The following is a 16,915-nucleotide window of genomic DNA, read 5'->3' as shown; positions in this document are numbered from 1 at the left end:
TCTTTCACTGTTTCCATTGTTTCTCCATCTATTTGCCGTGAAGTGATGGGACTGGATGCCATGATCTTCGTTTTTTGAATGTTGAGTTTTAAACCAGCTTTTTCACTCTCCTCTTTCACTTTCATCAAGAGGCTCTTCAGTTCCTCTTCACTTTCTGCCATAAGGTGTCATCTGTATATCTGAGGTTATATATATTTCTCCCGGCAATCTTGATTCCAGCTTGTGCTTCATCCAGTCTGGCATTTCGTATGATGTACTCTGCATGTAAGTTAAATAAGCAGGGTGACAGTATACAGCTTTGACGTACTCCTTTCCCAATTTGTAACCAGTCTGTTGTTCCATGTCCAGTTCTAGCTGTTGCTTCCTGACCTGCATACAGATTTCTCAGGAGGCAGGTAAGCTGGCCTTTCCTACGGTAAATTCCCATCCCTTGAAGACTTTTGCACAGTTTGTCGTGATCCACATAGTCAAAGGCTTTAGTGTAGTCAATGAGGCAGTAGACATTTTTATGGAATTCTCTTGCTTTTTCTATGATCCAACAGATGTTGACAATTTGATCTCTGGTTCCTCTGTCTTTTCTGGGCAATATGGTTACTCCATTTTTAACTTTTTGAGGAACTGTTAGACTTTTCCCCAAAGTGGCACCGTTTTATACTCCTGCAGCAATCTATCAAGGCTCTAATTTCTCCAGTCTCCTAACTCTTTGATTCTAACCATCCTAGAATGGCTGGTGTTTCATTGTGGTTTTGATTTGTTGTTGCTCAGTGTTCAACTCTTTGCGACCCCATGGACTGCAGCACGCCAGGCCTCCCTGTCCCTCACCATCTCCTGGAGTTTTGATTTACATTTCTCTAATTAATAATTGCATTTCTCTTTTCCTATGCTTATTGACCACCTGCATTTCCTCTTTGGGGAAATGTCTGTTCAAAACCCTTGCCTATTTTTTAAGTAAGTTGTATTTTTATTATTGAGTGGTAAGAGTTCTTTATATATTCTGGATATTAGACCTGTCAGATACATGACTTACAAAAATTTTCTCCCATTCTGTGGGTTGTCTTTTCAATCTCTTGATAGTATACAAGGAAGTACAAAAGTTTTTATTTTGACAATGTTCAGTTTACCTCTTTTTTCTCCCTCTGGCTGTTATGCTTTTGGTTTACTATCTTTGGTGTCATGTCTAAGAAGCCAGTGCCTAATCCAAGTTCAGAAAGATTTACACCTATGCTCTCTTCTTCCCAGTGTACACAGCATTGGTTATTGTAGCTTTGCAGAAAGTTTTGAAATGAGGAAGTGTGAGTCCTGCCATGGTGTTTTCCTTTTCACTATTATTTTAGCTGTTTGGTGTCCCTTGCAGTTCAGTATCAATTTGAGAATCAGTTTTTCCATTTCTGAAAAAAAAAAAATAGGGATTGCATTGAATCTGTATGGAAATTTGGGGGGAAAAATGCCCCCAAATTAATAATATTAAATGTTCTTATCTATGATCAAGGGATGTCTTTCCTTTTATTTAGGTCATCTTTAATTTCAGTCAATAATGTTTTATAATTTTCAGTTTACATTAGATTTGATTTTGCAAGTGACTCATAAAAGGAGATTATCATCTGCATCAGTTCAGTTCAGTTCAGTTGCTCAGTTGTGTCCGACTCTTTAGATTATCTTTTTTGCATCTAACTTTTAAAAACATTGTGTTATGAACTATGCATACTGACAAGTAGTTAAAACACAGATAAACAACCTGATAAATAGTTTATGAAGCAAATACCCACCAAGAAATACATTATCAGCACACCAGAAACTTCCTCCCAGGCCTATTTCTTCCTCATTGGTCATTCTCTTGCTTTTTAAAAACTGTTCATGCATACGTCCCTAAACAAAGTAGTATAGTTTGCCTGTCATCTAATTTTTTTTTTTTTGGCCACACCACGTGGCTTGTGGAATCTTAGTTCTCTGTCCGGGGGTGGAACACAGGCCCTCAGCAGTGAAAGTGTGGGCCTCCCCGAACTTTATATAAGTGGAATCACATGCTATGGTCCTTTTTGTACCTTCTATTTTGTTAACGTGTTTTTAAAATTTTAATCAGAGTTGACTTACAATGTTGTGTTAGTTTAAGGTGTACAGCAAAGTGATTCACACACACATATATATTTTTTATTTACATTTTCTTCCATTACAGGTTATTGTAAGATATCGAGAATAGGCTCAGATGGTAAAGAATCTGCCTGCAGTGCAGGAGACGCAGCTTTGAGCCCTGAGTCAGGAAGATTCCCTGGAGAAGGGAAGGGCAATCCACTCCAGTATTCTTGCCTGGAAAATCCCATGGACAGAGGAGCCTGCTGGGCTACAGTCCATGGGGTTGCAGAGTCGGACAGGACTGAGCAACTATGACTTTCACTTTCACTTTCTGTGCAATATAGTAGGTCCTTGTCAGTTATCTATTTTATATACAGGAGTGTATATATCTTAATCCCAAACACCTATCTTATCCCCCCCAGCCCGATCCCCTTTGGTAACCATAAATTTGTTTTCTATGTCTGTGAGTCTATTTCTGTTTTGTAAATAAGTTCATTTGTGTCATTTTGTCTCTTGTTTTTTTGCTCAATTTATTTTTGTGAGATTCATCTATGTTCTCACTGAAGCTGCAATTCTTTCAGTTTCATTGCCTGCCATACAGTATTCCATCGTATAAATAAAATATCTATCCCATCTACTGTTTGGGGACATGTTGGATTGTTGGACAAACAATGCTGGGATAAGCATACATTCTTTTTTTAATTGGGAAAAAAGTTACTGAGAACAATTCTCAGCAGCTGGAACAGCGTATTCATGAACTTTGCTTTGCAGAGGTCAAAGAGCAGCTGCTTTCCTTCTGAGTCACTTAGGAAGCCCCTGACCTCCTCCTGAGAGGACCCAAGATCGTGAACAGCCCCGGGCTGTCAATGAAACTGCTCGGCTTTTTACTGGTGTGTATAGTTCTAAGCTTGGATTGTGCAACCAGCCTTGGCTTTGGCACATGGCCACGCAAGAGCCTGGAATGGACTCTCCCCGGATCATACTCATTTAAACCTTCAGAAGGTCTTGGAAGGACAAGGGGGGGACAGGAGACGTCTTCTGGCAAGCATCTCTGTCACAGATCAAGTCAGACTAGATCTTTCCCGATTTACTGACATGAAAACCCTTCACCCACTTCCCCAGACTTTTATTATGTTTCATGTTTCTAGGGGAAAGCACAAGTGCCCCTCTCCCACTACCACAATTTGCAGTCGAGTTTCCTACATTTGGGGAAATTGCAGGGGTCAGCACATCTGAAGTGCAATGGATAAACCTCGTCCTGGGAAAACCATTTTTGAGATCATGGTATTTCTCTAGCCAGGTGAGCATGTGCTCAGTCGTGTCCAAGTCTATGCAACGCCATGGACTATAGCCTGCCAGGTTCCTCTGTCCGTGGGATTTTCCAGGCAAGAAGGCTGGAGTGGGTTGCCATTCCTTTCTCCACGGGATCTTCCCAGGCCAGATCGAACCCAGGTCTCCTGCGTCTCCTGTATTGCAGGAGGATTCTTTACTGCTGTGCCACCTGGGAAGCCCTTCAGGGAAGTATAGCGGTTGGTTACTTTACATGCAAGTTTGAGCAAGAGAACCCTTGGCATTCTCTGCACTGGAAAACATTCAAACAACATTCATACTTCCTCATTACAGGGGGAAAAAATGGGGAAGACATGTAATAAAATAGCTTCAAATCACTTAGATTTAAGCTTGAGGCCAGTTTTCCAGTCTGATGGCACTGATATTGCCCAGATAGGTCTGGGGACTAAGCAGAAGGGTGGGAATCATGACTCCCAAGTTGCTGGGTGATCTTAAGCTACCTAATGTAGCTCTAATTTAGCTCTGCGAAAAGGAGCCAAGGACTCTGGACACCCTGCCTCTCAACACAGGTGTTGGGTTCTGCTTCTCCCATCTCCATCCCAGGAAATGGTGGTCCTCCAAGGAGGCATGACCCAGACAGCAAACCCAGAGAAACTCCTGGCTCCAAGCTTCCACTGACAGTTCCTACCCACATGGAATGCAAGGTCCCATCAGCCATGTTTTAAGAGGTCTATCCTCTCAGTCCTCCCCTTCCTTCTCCCTCCTTAGAGGAATTGGTAAAAAATCCAGATGGAATCTTCATTTGACCCTGAGTCATCTCTCTAGCATCTGCGCCAAGCCAGCCGGCAGTTGTCTGCTGCTCACATGTCCAAAGGGGTCATGTCTAAAGGTCCTGGCACATCATGACAGCCCTCCTTGCCCTGCAGTTGTCTGGCTGCAGAACTAGGGGCCCAGACCCCAAGAGGCCCCATGGCCGTGGCCAGCATCCCAGGAACAGATTGGCTTGGGTTTGCTTCTCCCTGTCCTCTCACCCCAGAAATGGCACAAGGTTCTTCTCCCCTGTCAACTGCAAAGGGGATGGCAATCTTTAGTCTCTCAGATGAAAGAGCCCTAAATGATTTTCTGAGCTCAACTCCAACCTAAGCAGTAAGCTATATATTTGATTTTTAACACTAGAACAGAAGAGGGACTTTTCCTTATGCTGTTGGTAGAAATGTGGGCTGGCTAGCTCTCTCATTTCCCTCTTTGAAGGTGAATATGGCTCATCTTGCCCTTTACTATGTAGGTACCATGGTGAGCAACAGCTGTGGAAGAGGAACCTGGTTCACGTGGGCCCCTCTCCCTCTTCCCCCACCTAGCATCCTCAAAGGAGGTAGTGCAAACCCTGACACGCTCACGTGACCATTGAGCCACAGAGATGGAAAACCAGGGCAAGCTGACCAGCATAGTTGTGCAGTTGTAACTGAACAGGGTTCTTGGCCTCCTTGATCAATAGAAGTTGTTAAGAGGCCAGACAAGAAATTCAGGCAAGACTTTATTGGAGTGTCTAATGTAGCAGGAGGGATGGAGAACAAGCAACAGTTTCCCTTGCTTGCTCCCTCTCTGTGGGGGGTGCAGGGGAAGGGGCAAGCTGGTTCCTTATATGGGGTGAGGGGAGGGTCCCTTATATGAGGTGAGGGGAGGGTTCCTTATATGGGGTGAGGGGAGGGTGTGTTCCTTATATGGGGTGAGGGAGGCCAAAGGGGTGGCTTAGGTGGTTTGCCCACCCCTTTGGTGGTGTTACAGGCAGGGGGCACGTACACTACCCTGCTTTTGCTCCCTGGCTTTTCAGACTTGGCAGTTGGGGTTTTGGGTCTTTTTGTATCTTCTTGTTTATAACTGCATGCACAGTTATTTTTAGTCCCTTATAGTTTCTTTGTATTTTGTTGTTGGGAGAAAAGTTTGTCCAGGTGCAAACACTGCAGCAAAGGCTCCCAGGTCCCAGCCTGTCTCACAGACAGGGGCCTCCTCTTCAAGGGGCATGGCTGGTGGGTTTATTTCCCTACCAGAGAGACCCTCAGGGCTCAGGAAGATGCGTTTAAACCCTCACCCCTCCGTCCCCATTACCTTGAACCTTCCCCTCCTTACCCCAAAGTCTAAAACCTGTTGCCGCCAGCTTGCTGTGCCCGAGGCCCTCCTGCCTGCGGAAGCCCTTTAGACCCTGCCTCTGCCAAGCTCTTGAACGGCAGCAGCTCCCAGGGTGACCACTACTGTGGTTCCCAGCTGCCTGGGCCAATTAAAGAATAGCGGGGGCACTTCCCTGGTGGTCCAGTGGTTAAGACTTCGCCTTCCATTGCAGGGGCTGCAGGTTCAATCCCTGGTCGGGAAGCTAAGATCCCACATGCTTTGCAGTCAAAAAATCAGAACACAAAACAGAAACAATAGTGTAATAAATTCAGTAAAGACTTTTTAAATGGTCTACCAAAAAAAAAAAAAAAAGAACCTTAAAAAAAAAATAGCTGAATCACTAAAGGGAACGCCTACTTTCCTTTATACCTCTGCGTGGGGACTCACTTTGCATGTGAGAGTGGCTGAAAGTACATTGCTGGCACCAGGAGTGAAGTCTCTCCTAGTGGAAGACGGGTTCTAGTCCTGCTGCTTGGCCTGGCCATGTTGGTGGACAGAATTCTAAAAATGCTCCCACTCAATTCCTGAGCCCTGGTCATTTCATCAAACACTAATCTAGGTACTCCTCTGAGGGGATTTTGAAGATGGAATTAAAGGTTTGTTATGACCTGAGTGTTCACACTCCCTTGCACTGCCAAATTCGTATACTGAAACCCTAATCCTGAATACCATCGTATTAGAAGATGGGGCCTTGGAAGGTGATTAGGTTTAGATGCGATGTGAGGATGGAGCCCCCTTGATGGGACTGGTGCCTCTGTAAGAAGAGGAAGAAACACCAGAGCTCCCTCTGTCCACTGTGTGAGGATATAGCAAGAGGGCAGCTCTCTACAAGCCAAGAAGCAGGTTTTTCCCAGGAACCGCATCTGTCAGCACCTGGGTCTTGGACTCCTGGCCTCTAGAACCCTGAAAAACAAATGTCTACTGTTTAAGCCACTCACTCTGCAGTATCTTGTTATAGCTGCCAGAGCTAAGTCAGGTGGCCCATTAAGATACAAAGATGATCCATGTTGGCCTGAACCCTTTACAAGCAGAATGTTTTCTTTGGCCAGGAGTAGAGGAGGAAGTTGGAGAGCCTTGAAGAGTGAGGGAAGATTCCATCAGAGGGGCAATGGGTGTGAGGAACCAGCTGCCACCAGTGATGGTGTGAGTTGTTGTTCAGTCACTAAGTCGTGTCCAACTCTTTGTGACCCCAGGGCCTGCAGCACACCAGGCTGTCCTTCACATCTCCTGGAATTTGTTCAAACTCATGTCCATTGAGTGGATGATGCTATCCAACCATCTCATTCTGTCACCCCCTTCTCCTCCTGCCTTCAATCTTTCCCAGCATCAGTCTTTTCTAATGAGTCAGCTCTTCCCACCAGGTGGCCAAAGTATTGGAACTTAAGCATCAGTCCTTCCAATGCATTGGAAGGATTGACTGGTTGGATCTCCTTGCTGTCCAAGGGACTCTCAAGAGTCTTCTCTTGTGAGAGGGCCTGTGAAATGCTACTAGGGGATGAAAGAGACCTGAACTCAGCCAATCCTTGAACAAGCTGAGAACACAGCCATTAACGCTGGAGTGTGGGACCCTGAATGGAAGACCCAGTTGAGCCATGACAGACTTCTGACCTTGAAGGTCTGTGAGATAATAACTGGCTGTTTTACAAGCCACCAAATTGGTGCTGGAGAAGACTCTGAGAGTCCCTTGGACTGCAAGGAGATCAAACCACTCAATCATAAAGGAAATCAACCTTGAATATTCACTGGAAGGACTGATACTGAAGCTGCAGCTCCAATACTTTGGCCACCTGATGCAAAGAGACGATTCATTGGAAAAGACCCTGATGCTGGGAAAGATTGAGGGCAGGAGGAGAAGGGGGTGACAGAGGATGAGATGGTTAGATAGCATTACTGACTCAACGGACATAATTTGAGCAAACTCTGGGTGATAGTGGAGGACAGAGAAGCCTCCTGGTTGCAGTCCTTGGGGTTGCAAAGAGTTGGGGACACAACTTAGTGACTGAAAAACAACAAAGTTGGTGTAATCTGTTACAAAGAAATAGAAAACAAATATTCCACATGACCCAAAGGGGCTAATTAATCTTTCTAAGTCCCCACGTCTCATTCAGAAAATAAGGACAGAAAATTCAAAGGGTTGCTGTGAATAAGGGACACTGGGGCTTGTAGATAGATCCTTGAACTTGGGGCCAGAAGACCAAAAGTCACTAGTTATGTCACTTTTAGCAAGTTATTTAACTTCTCCTAGTCTCAGTTTCCACACTTCTAAAGGGGAGCCAATGGCAACTATGATCTTAATAACTGAGTGACAGTTGGGCTCATGGCCACCCAGCCAAAGACTACATTTCCCAGAATCCCTTGCTAAGAGGTATGGTCACCTGCCCAAGGCTTCACCAATGAAATGAGAAAGGCATGTGGGCTGCTTCTAGGGTGGACTTTAAAACATGGCACATGCCCTCCAGCTCCTGCTCCCTCCTATGACTGGAACACTGAGGTGCCAGCCACACAGCTTCAACAAGTAGACAAGGAACGTGACTTCCAGGATGGTGGAGAAGAAAGATGGTATGAACCCAGGTCCCTAAATGAGGGGGTTGCTGAGTCACCCACTGGCTTGGCATGTGAGAGGGAAATAAACATGTTTTCTTGGAGCCCTTGGCTATTGGGGTTGGGGGGGCGGGGTGCTCTTATTCAGCGGCCTGCTCTCTGCCTTGACTAATTCAAGCAACTAGTACAGGGAAAACAGGTCCAAGGGTGGCAAAGAAGAATTGGGTATGTCATGTAAGCATTAATTAGCCCAGAGCCTCCGTTTCACCTAGGATTTTGTTTTGTAAAATGGAGCAATTATTAAAATATTAAGTGACTTTTTAATCCTCCTCAATAAGTATTACTTCAAGAATATGCTAGAAGTTCAGTGAATCAAGAGATTGTGGTGATTTATTCATTCCACAGATTATCTATTGAGCCCCTATTAATTGCCTGAAGATATAACACTGAACAAAGCAAAATACCCACTTTCGAGGAATTTTCCCGCTAGGCAGGAGGGAGGTGATAAACAACCAACAAATACATAATGTTCAATGGTGATTAGTATGGGAGAGAAGAGTAAATAAAAGGGTGGAGGCAGGCCAGTGAGAGTGATGGGAACGTATTATACAGGTATCCAGAGAAGATCTCCCTGATGCCATAGCGTTTGAACAAGATCCGGAAGTGAGGGAGTGTCCTGGGACACCCAGGGGAAGAACATTCTAGGCAGGGGAAACAGTCCAAGCAAATGCCCTGAGGAGGAGCATAGCCTATGTGTTCAGTGAACAGCAATGAACCTCTAGAGGGGGTATCAGAGGGCAGATAGATTATGAGGGCCCCACAGTCAACATGAGAAATTCAGCTTTTGCATGCTGAGAGTCCCTTGGACTGCAAGGAGATCAAACCATTCAATCATAAAGGAAATCAACCTTGAATATTCCCTGGAAGGATTGATGCTGAAGCTGAAGCTCTAATACTTTGGCCAGCTGATGAAAAGAGCCAACTCATTGGAAAAGACCCTGATGCTGGGAAAGACTAAGACTAGTTCTAGACTAAGAACAGGAGGAGCAATTGAAGAGCTGAGTAGAGGGGTGCTCTGAGCTCCATGTACAGAGTAAAGCCTGACTTAGGGGCTACTATGTCATTGAGGTGAGGGGTGATGGAGGTAGAAATCAAGGATGTGTAGTTCCAGATGCAGAGATGATAGGATATATGGAGGGGTCAGGTGTGAGTGTGAGCAAATGAGGAGTCAAGGAAGATTTTAGAGTTCCAAGATGAAAGGGCAGACTTACTCTTGCCTAGAGGGGGCAGGTATGGGGAGGCAACAGAAGGTGCTCAGTTCTGGATGCCTTTGATTCCTATTGGACAAGCCAAGTGGTCCTACTTGGGGAAGGTCCTATTTGAAGATAGAAATTTGGAGGCAGTCAGCATAAAGATGGTGTTTAAGACATGAGACCTGAGAGCTCCCAGGGACCAACATCTGCAGAGGGAGCCCTGGACACTACAAACTAGAAGTGGGAGGATGAGTCAGTGGAACCAGAAAGATGTCTTTCAGCAGTAATTGTATTTTTTTTATTGTGGCAAAATTAAAATTTTTTGGTATGTCATAAAAATTGTAATTTTAACTATGTTGAAGTATGTGATTCAGTGGCATTGATAACCTTCACAGGACTCTGTAACCATCACCGCTATTTCCAAAACTTTTTCATCAACCCAAACAGAAACTTTGTACCCCTTAACCAATAAATACATAATGTTCAATGGTGATTAGTATGGGAGAGAAGAGTAAATAAAAGGTGGAGGCATGCCAGTGAGAGTGATGGGAACGTATTATACAGGTATCCAGAGAAGATCTCCCTGATGCCATAGCATTTGAACAAGATCCAGAAGTGAGGGAGTGTCCTGGGACACCCGGGGGAAGAACATTGTGTCTTCCATTGTCTCTTCCCTCCAACCCTGGCAATATCTACTTTCTGTCTCTAATGAGTTCCCATTTCTGGACCTTTCACATCAATGTACTCAGACAACAGGTAGTCATTTCTATATGCTTCTTTCATTTACTATAATGTCTTCAAGGTTTACTCATGTTGTAGCATGTAATGGCACTTTATTTCCTTTTATGCCAAGTAGTATCCCATTGGATGAATATTTTGCTTATCCATTCACTTGTTGATGAACACCTGGGTTTTTTCTGCCTCTTGGCTATTGTGAATAATGCTGCTGTGAAGAAGCAGTGACTCTTAATGTGGGCTTGGGGAGAAAGTAAAAGCTATGAGCATGTCTCCTTCCCAGAAGCCCTTCACAGTCTTCCAGGGGTTTTCTTTGGCTCTATGAAAGAGAACTATGAGCTAAACTGATTGAAAACAGCTTTAAAACAAATGGGATTAAAAGAAAATTAGCAATATGCCTTAAATCTCAATTAGACAGGAAATATATTACACATATATTCAATAGGAACATGGAACCTAAATGCTGAGCATGTGCAAGCTATGCTATGTCTTGCTCAGCACCCCTTTCTCCACAGAACGCACATCCGAGAAAGGGAGGGACCTGGCTGGCCTTGTGCGTGGTGTCTGTCACACAACAGGTCCTCAGCCAGGGTCTGTGGGACACACGGAGCAGCCAGATGACAGTCGCTGGAGTCCTGGCAAGGGACACACCGTGGCCCGACTGCCTTTCTAGGGCAAGGTTCTTACCTGCGGGCAGTAACCTGGATGGGGACTAGGTGAGTCTGTTGTCATCAACTTCCCACAGAAATCAAGCAAATCCTTTACTTACCAACATGGAAAACAAGGCCCAGGAGTTCAGTGTTTTGTTTATTTGTTTGAGCAGTGCCAACAACAGAAATCTCAGATGTTTTCCTATCATGTTGCAGGTTTCTCAAAATACCACTCGTGCTCATCACTACTTTTAAATTATGGTCATTACTTGGCCAGCTGCTGCTGGATCATATTTAATGTGCTAATAGAGGCACATATGTGTGTGCATTAGTCGCTCAGTCATATCCAACTTTTTGGGATCCCCATGGGCTGTAGCCCGTCAGGCTCCTCTGTCCATGGAGTTCCCCAGGCAAGAATACCAGTGTGGGTAGCCATTCCCTTCTCTAGGGGATTTTCCAGACCCAGGGATCAAACCCAGGTCTCCTACATTTCAGGCAGATTCTTTACTGTCTCAGCCACAAGGGAAGCCCAGGGGCACATGTATCACTCTAACAAATTTGGTTTTATCAAATATTTTGATAATTATGTTACACTATGTGCTGTGCTTAAGCCGCTCAGTCATGTCTCTTTGCGACCCTATGGACTGTAGCCCACCAGGCTCCCTTGCCCATGGGGATTCGCCAGGCAAGAATATTGGAGTGGATTGCCATGCCCTCCTCCAGGGGATCTTTCCAACCCAGGGATCAAACCAGGTCTCCCACATTGCAGGCAGCTTCTTTATCGTCTGAGCCACCTGTGAAGCCCAAGAATACTGGCATGGGTAGCTTATCCCTTCTCAGGGCAACTTCCCGACCCAGGAATCGAACCGGGGTCTCCTGCATTGCAGGTGGATTCCTTACCAGCTGAGCTACCAGGGAAGCCCATGTTACACTATATTTGCTATATAATCCATGCATTTTTTCCATCTTTCGGTCTATAGGCACTGGTAGATGGGCAAAAGGGTCACGATATAACCACTGTCAAACGGCTGCTCCCAGGGCTTGTCTCCCTTCCCCCTCTGCCTTCATCCCTGGGACACACCTGGGTCCTGGATCCAGACTCACACCCAGACTCCACGTCCTGACCCGGCTGTGAGGGCACCTCTCGCCACCAGGAGGCGCTGCTTCCTCCGTGTCAGAGGAAGCCCGGGGCAGAGAGAGGGCTTCCTCCCTCCATCTTCGTCCTAATCAGGGCTGGTTAACGGAACCTCCTGGCAACTTTTTTCCTGTTCTCATTCTCTGATCCCCCACGCCCTTCTCTTTCCCTCCCCCATCCACTCTCTCTTAAAAAAGCAAAAAAACACTTTCTATAACGGAAAATTTCAAAATGTACAGAAGTATATGCGAACCCCCCGGATGCCATGAGCCAACTTCAATTATCGCCTCACGACCAATCTTGTTTCACCTACATCCTACCTGGGGAACTTTCTAAGTATGTAGATACCCAGGTCCCACCCAAGATGGGGGAGTCAGAATCTTAGGGCTTAGGAAGCTCCCAGGCCGCCCTTTGGGAACCACTTTTACAAACTTGGCCCCGCCTCCGGGATGCCCGCTCCGCCCCCGCCCCGTCCCCATCCCCCATCCCCCGCCCGGTGCTGTTCACACAGCTCGGCCTCCGACCCCTCCCCCACAGCTCCCACCCGGAGCTTGCCGGCCTTCTCCCATCTCTGACCCAAGTCCTGTGGCTCCCATCACCCCTCTCTTGCTCAGGCCCCACAGGACTCCGGCACAGCTGGTCCCTGTCCTCTGTATGGTCACTCTTCTGCATCCATCTGAGAGCCAGTACTAAGTGACCACGCCTCACACCCTTGAGCAATCTCCGGCGACTACGTTCTGTTGGCTCCTGGGTCTTTCGCTGCCTCTTCCTATGGACAGAGAACAGGCCCCAGAGTCCATCATTTCTAGGCTGGATAGATACTGCTAAGCTATTAAAACTTGACTTTGAGGTGTTCAGAAAAATCTCAGTGATGAGCTGAACTGTGTCACCACCACCCCGCCCCTACTCTGCAAATCCATAGTTGAAGTCCTGACCCTCAGGATTTCAGAATGTGACTGAATTTGGAGACTGGGTTTCCACCCCCCACCCCACGTTTATTTATCTATGTGACGGCACTGGGTCTTAGTTGTGGCACCAGCATCTTTGACGTTAGTTGTGACATGTGGGATCTAGTTTCCTGACCAGGGACTGAACTTGGGACCCCACTGGACCACCAGGGAAGTCCCTGGAGATAGGTTCTTTAATGAGGTAATCAGGTTAGAGGTCATTAGGGTAGGTTCTAATCCAATATGACTGGCATCCTCATAAAAAGGGGAAGTGTGGTCACAGACAGGCACAGATCATGTGAGGACACAGGGAGAGGAGGCCATCCGTGAAGCAAGGAGACAGGCCTCAGATGGGACCAGCCCTACCGACACCGTGATCTTGGACTTCCAGCCTCTGCAACTGGGAGAAGACAGATTTTCTGGGGTTCTTTGTTAGTGCAGCCTAGCAGAGTAACACAACCCGCGAGCGGAAACAAGTCACAAAACAAGAAACATTCCTCCCTGAGTTCCGAGGAACCAGTTTCTGATGACTGTCAGAGGCAGCCCCAAGCACCAGACCCGGGTTCTGTATTTGTGTGTGTCCCCTGAGAGGCCCTGGGTTCAGCCGGAAGGAGAATTCTGGCCCCAGAATTCAGCCTCCCTCGCCCTGACTCTCTGGGTGGGTCTGTCACCATCTTTTGCTGCAGCACCTGCTCTGTGCCAGGCTGTCTCAGGAAGTGGTCACCAAGTCCTGATCCCAAACCGGGTCATGAGTTTGACGTGGGACAAGAGTCCTCATGACCTCCAGCCTGAAGGCTTGTAGCAGGTGTTAGACAAAAGTGGCTACACAATTCATGGGCCAGGTGCACAATGAAATTGCAGGTCCTTGTTCCAAAGTCGTTACCAAGTTCCACTGGTGACAGCCCAGATGCAGGCCCTGCTAAGCACAGTGTCCTGTGTGACTGCACAGACTGCACCCCCTGAAGCCGCCTTGGCTCTTAGGGAACACTAAAGGGAGGAGCAAGGCCAGTGTCCAGGGCACAGCAACCTCACCAGGAGCCTCTGACTTGTCACCAGCGCCAAGAATCAGCCACCTGCCCCTTCGGATCTGAGCCTCGTGGAAGCTTCCAGACGGTGACCTGGGGGAGATCGTTTCATCTCTTCTCTCCTATCTGGATTCCATGTTTTAGCAGTGACTTCAAATAGAAAAAGACAATCCTTAAAGTTTGTCATTTAGAGACAGGATAATCTGTGATTTTTTGTGCATTATGGAAATTAGACTAAGGCCTGATGCTCTGTTTTGGAATGATGCCTCAGGATCCTGGGGATGGAGTGAGGAGGTACCAGCCTGAACAATTACTACAGAATTACCAAAGGGGCACAGGGCACCTCTTAGTTAAAGAGTCCAAGGGCCTATGTATTTGGCTGTTTACTTTGGCAATTTCAGTTCCAGCAAAGGATGGATTTGTCCAAAGTGGCTCCAGGTAATGTTCAGAGATGCAGGGGATGAAGAGCAAGGGAACCCCTCCTTCCTCTGTGTAGGCATATCATGTAGAGTTTGTGAGTTTCAAACAATAAACGGGACTCTGGTGAACTCATGTCTAATGAAAACAAGGCAGCTCCTAGGATGGCAGGAATACTTAGGCAGGATGGGACCAGAGAGCTTGGAGGATCCAGGGGGCCAGAGTGACAGGATCCTCCTTTGAATGTGTGCACTGGGACCAGCAAACTGCAAGTACATCTCGTCTGCACCCTGAGCTCACGACTCACACTGACCAGGGGAGTCCCTGACTGCATCTAGTGGGGTGAGTGGTTTTCCCAAGGATCCAGCAGCTGCTGCTAGAAGAGGCTGCTGGGGAGCAAAACTCCCCCAGTGTCCCCTAGTCCTTGGGCATCCCTACTAGCACCCTGTCTGGTGTAGAGCATGGACTAGGTGCTGAATTAAAGCTTTCATTTTGACCAGATTCCCCACCACACCCACCAATTTTAACCACTGATCCTGGAGAGAGAGAGCCCCAGAAAAGAGTGGCAAAGATTATTTCCTTCCCACCTGCCCCGCCTTAAATGTATAAAGGCTACAGTTTATAGACTATTTTGTACATGTCCAAGTGCAGACTGGTCAAACAGATAAAGTAAAAAATTTGGTTTTAAATATTCTAGGAAATCTCAATTTAAATTACATCAGTTCTTATCTGGACCTCAGTTTCTGATCTGGAAAATGAGGTTGTACTACATTCAGAGAGGGGAGAATTCAGGCTCCTCTTGGGTTTTAAGAGCTGTGTAGGGTCCCTGTGGTCATACAGACAAATTAGGGAACAAAATGACCTTGCAGTTTATTTGTTGAAAGGGCCCTTAATTATTGTCTCACTTCAGAGGCACCATCTGATGCTTCACCTAAAGAAAGTATATTTTTAAGGGCACTGGTTTTATGGATGTATTTAAATATAAATGTAGTACATATGTGTGCATGCATACATATATATATATATATATATATACACGTTTTTGTTTTTAATAAACTAAATTCTGGAATAATTTTAGATTTACAGATTCATATCCTTCACTCAGCTTCCTCTAAATGTTAACATTTTACACAACCATTATCAAAACTTAGAAATTTACATTGGTAAATGTTAAAAGATCTCTCTTGGGTTTCACCAGTTTCTCTATTCATGTCTTTCTTCTGTTCCAGGATCCAATCAAAGACACCACACAGCATTTAGTCAAATATATGTTGTAACTTTTTATTTTGAAATAACCATAGGTTTATAGAAAATTGCAAAAAAAAAAAATTGAGAGATCCTATGTACCTTTGAGTCAGTTTCTCCCAGTAACTGTAGGACAATACTGAAACTAGAAAATGGATATTACTGATCCACAGAGCTTATTAAATATATAGGCTGACATATATACATATATATATATATATATTTTTTTAAGTGATTGTTTTGGTTTTTTGGCCTCGCCTCATGTCACGTGGGATCCCAGTTCCCCGACCATGATCGAACCTGCGCCTCCAGCCTTAGAAGCATGGAGTCTTAGCCACTGGACCACCAGAGGAATACCTGCATATACATTTTAACCAAATATATGTTTTAACCTCCACTTTGCCTCAGTCAAGAAGAACAGATACTTTCCCCCCAAAACATAAAACTTGCATTTAACTCTACCTGCCTCCAAACTTAAGTCTAGTCATAAAGTTCTTGGTCCCCCTCTCCAACCCACCAGTTACAAACTAGGATTTGCCCATTCGTTCCCAAAGAAGAAGTGCACGCTGCCGGACAGTCTCAACTTAAGGACCCCGAACTCCCCAAATTCAAGGCCAATGTGCATGCATGCATGTGTGTGCACGCCCATGTGTTTGTATGGGTGAGACAGACAGAGACAGGGGAGTAGCCCTCTTTCCCAGTCTATTCTAAACTCACTCCCGTGGAGCCAACACCACCCCTCACATCTCCACAGGAGAGGAGATAAAGAGCTAGATGAATATCCAAGTACATGTCTTCTGTTACCATCAGATATAAAGATGACAAATATTCTACCCATCCGCTCTAAAGACTGCAGGGGTAAATTCAACTGCCATGAAGACATCAGTTTTATCTGAGACCCAAACGGAAGCAGAGACTATCTGATGTTTGTTTCCTGAATAATCATCCAGGGATGTCTACAGGTGACCTCTATCTAAGACAGGTCACAGATAAGTGACCTCTATGTGAGAAACAGATTATGTCTGTGCTGACATAACTGTGCATGTGTTAGTCGCTAAATTGTGTCCGACTCTTTGTGACCCCATGGACTATAGCCTGCTAGGCTTCCCTGTCCGTGGAATTCTTCAGGCAAGAATACTGGAGTAGGTTGCCTGATCCCCTTCTCCAGGGGAATCTTCCCGATACAGGGATCAAACCCAGGTCTCCTACACTGCAGGCGGATTCTTTACCACTGGGCCACCAGGGATGCCCCTTGCTGGCATAACTAAAAGCAAAGCTAGACAGGAAAAGGTTACTTTGCAAATGATTGTACCTGAACTCAAGTTAACAGTCTAATTAAATCATAATCCAAACCTGTGGTCCCTTTGGGCTTCCTTGGTGGCTCAGGCGGTAAAGAATCCATCTGCAATGCAGGAGACAATGGTTCGATCCTTAGGTCGGG

At 45.8% G+C, this 16,915-nt stretch overlaps 1 protein-coding gene and 1 non-coding gene across 2 annotated transcripts in view; both read right to left on the bottom strand.

Annotated features, from left to right (window-relative positions):
- The window catches only part of GPR157 (G protein-coupled receptor 157), a 67,348-nt gene that overhangs the window by 27,553 nt on the left and 22,880 nt on the right, over positions 1-16,915 (bottom strand). The gene's annotated exons all lie outside the window — the stretch shown is intronic.
- On the bottom strand, positions 3,216-3,378 carry LOC122708412. Its single transcript, XR_006345190.1, has one exon. It is a non-coding gene; the product is annotated as a U1 spliceosomal RNA (small nuclear RNA).

The sequence above is a fragment of the Cervus elaphus genome, chromosome 14 (genome assembly GCF_910594005.1).
Source record: "Cervus elaphus chromosome 14, mCerEla1.1, whole genome shotgun sequence".
Lineage (NCBI taxonomy): Eukaryota > Metazoa > Chordata > Mammalia > Artiodactyla > Cervidae > Cervus > Cervus elaphus.
This window is presented reverse-complemented; position numbering and strand designations above follow the sequence as displayed.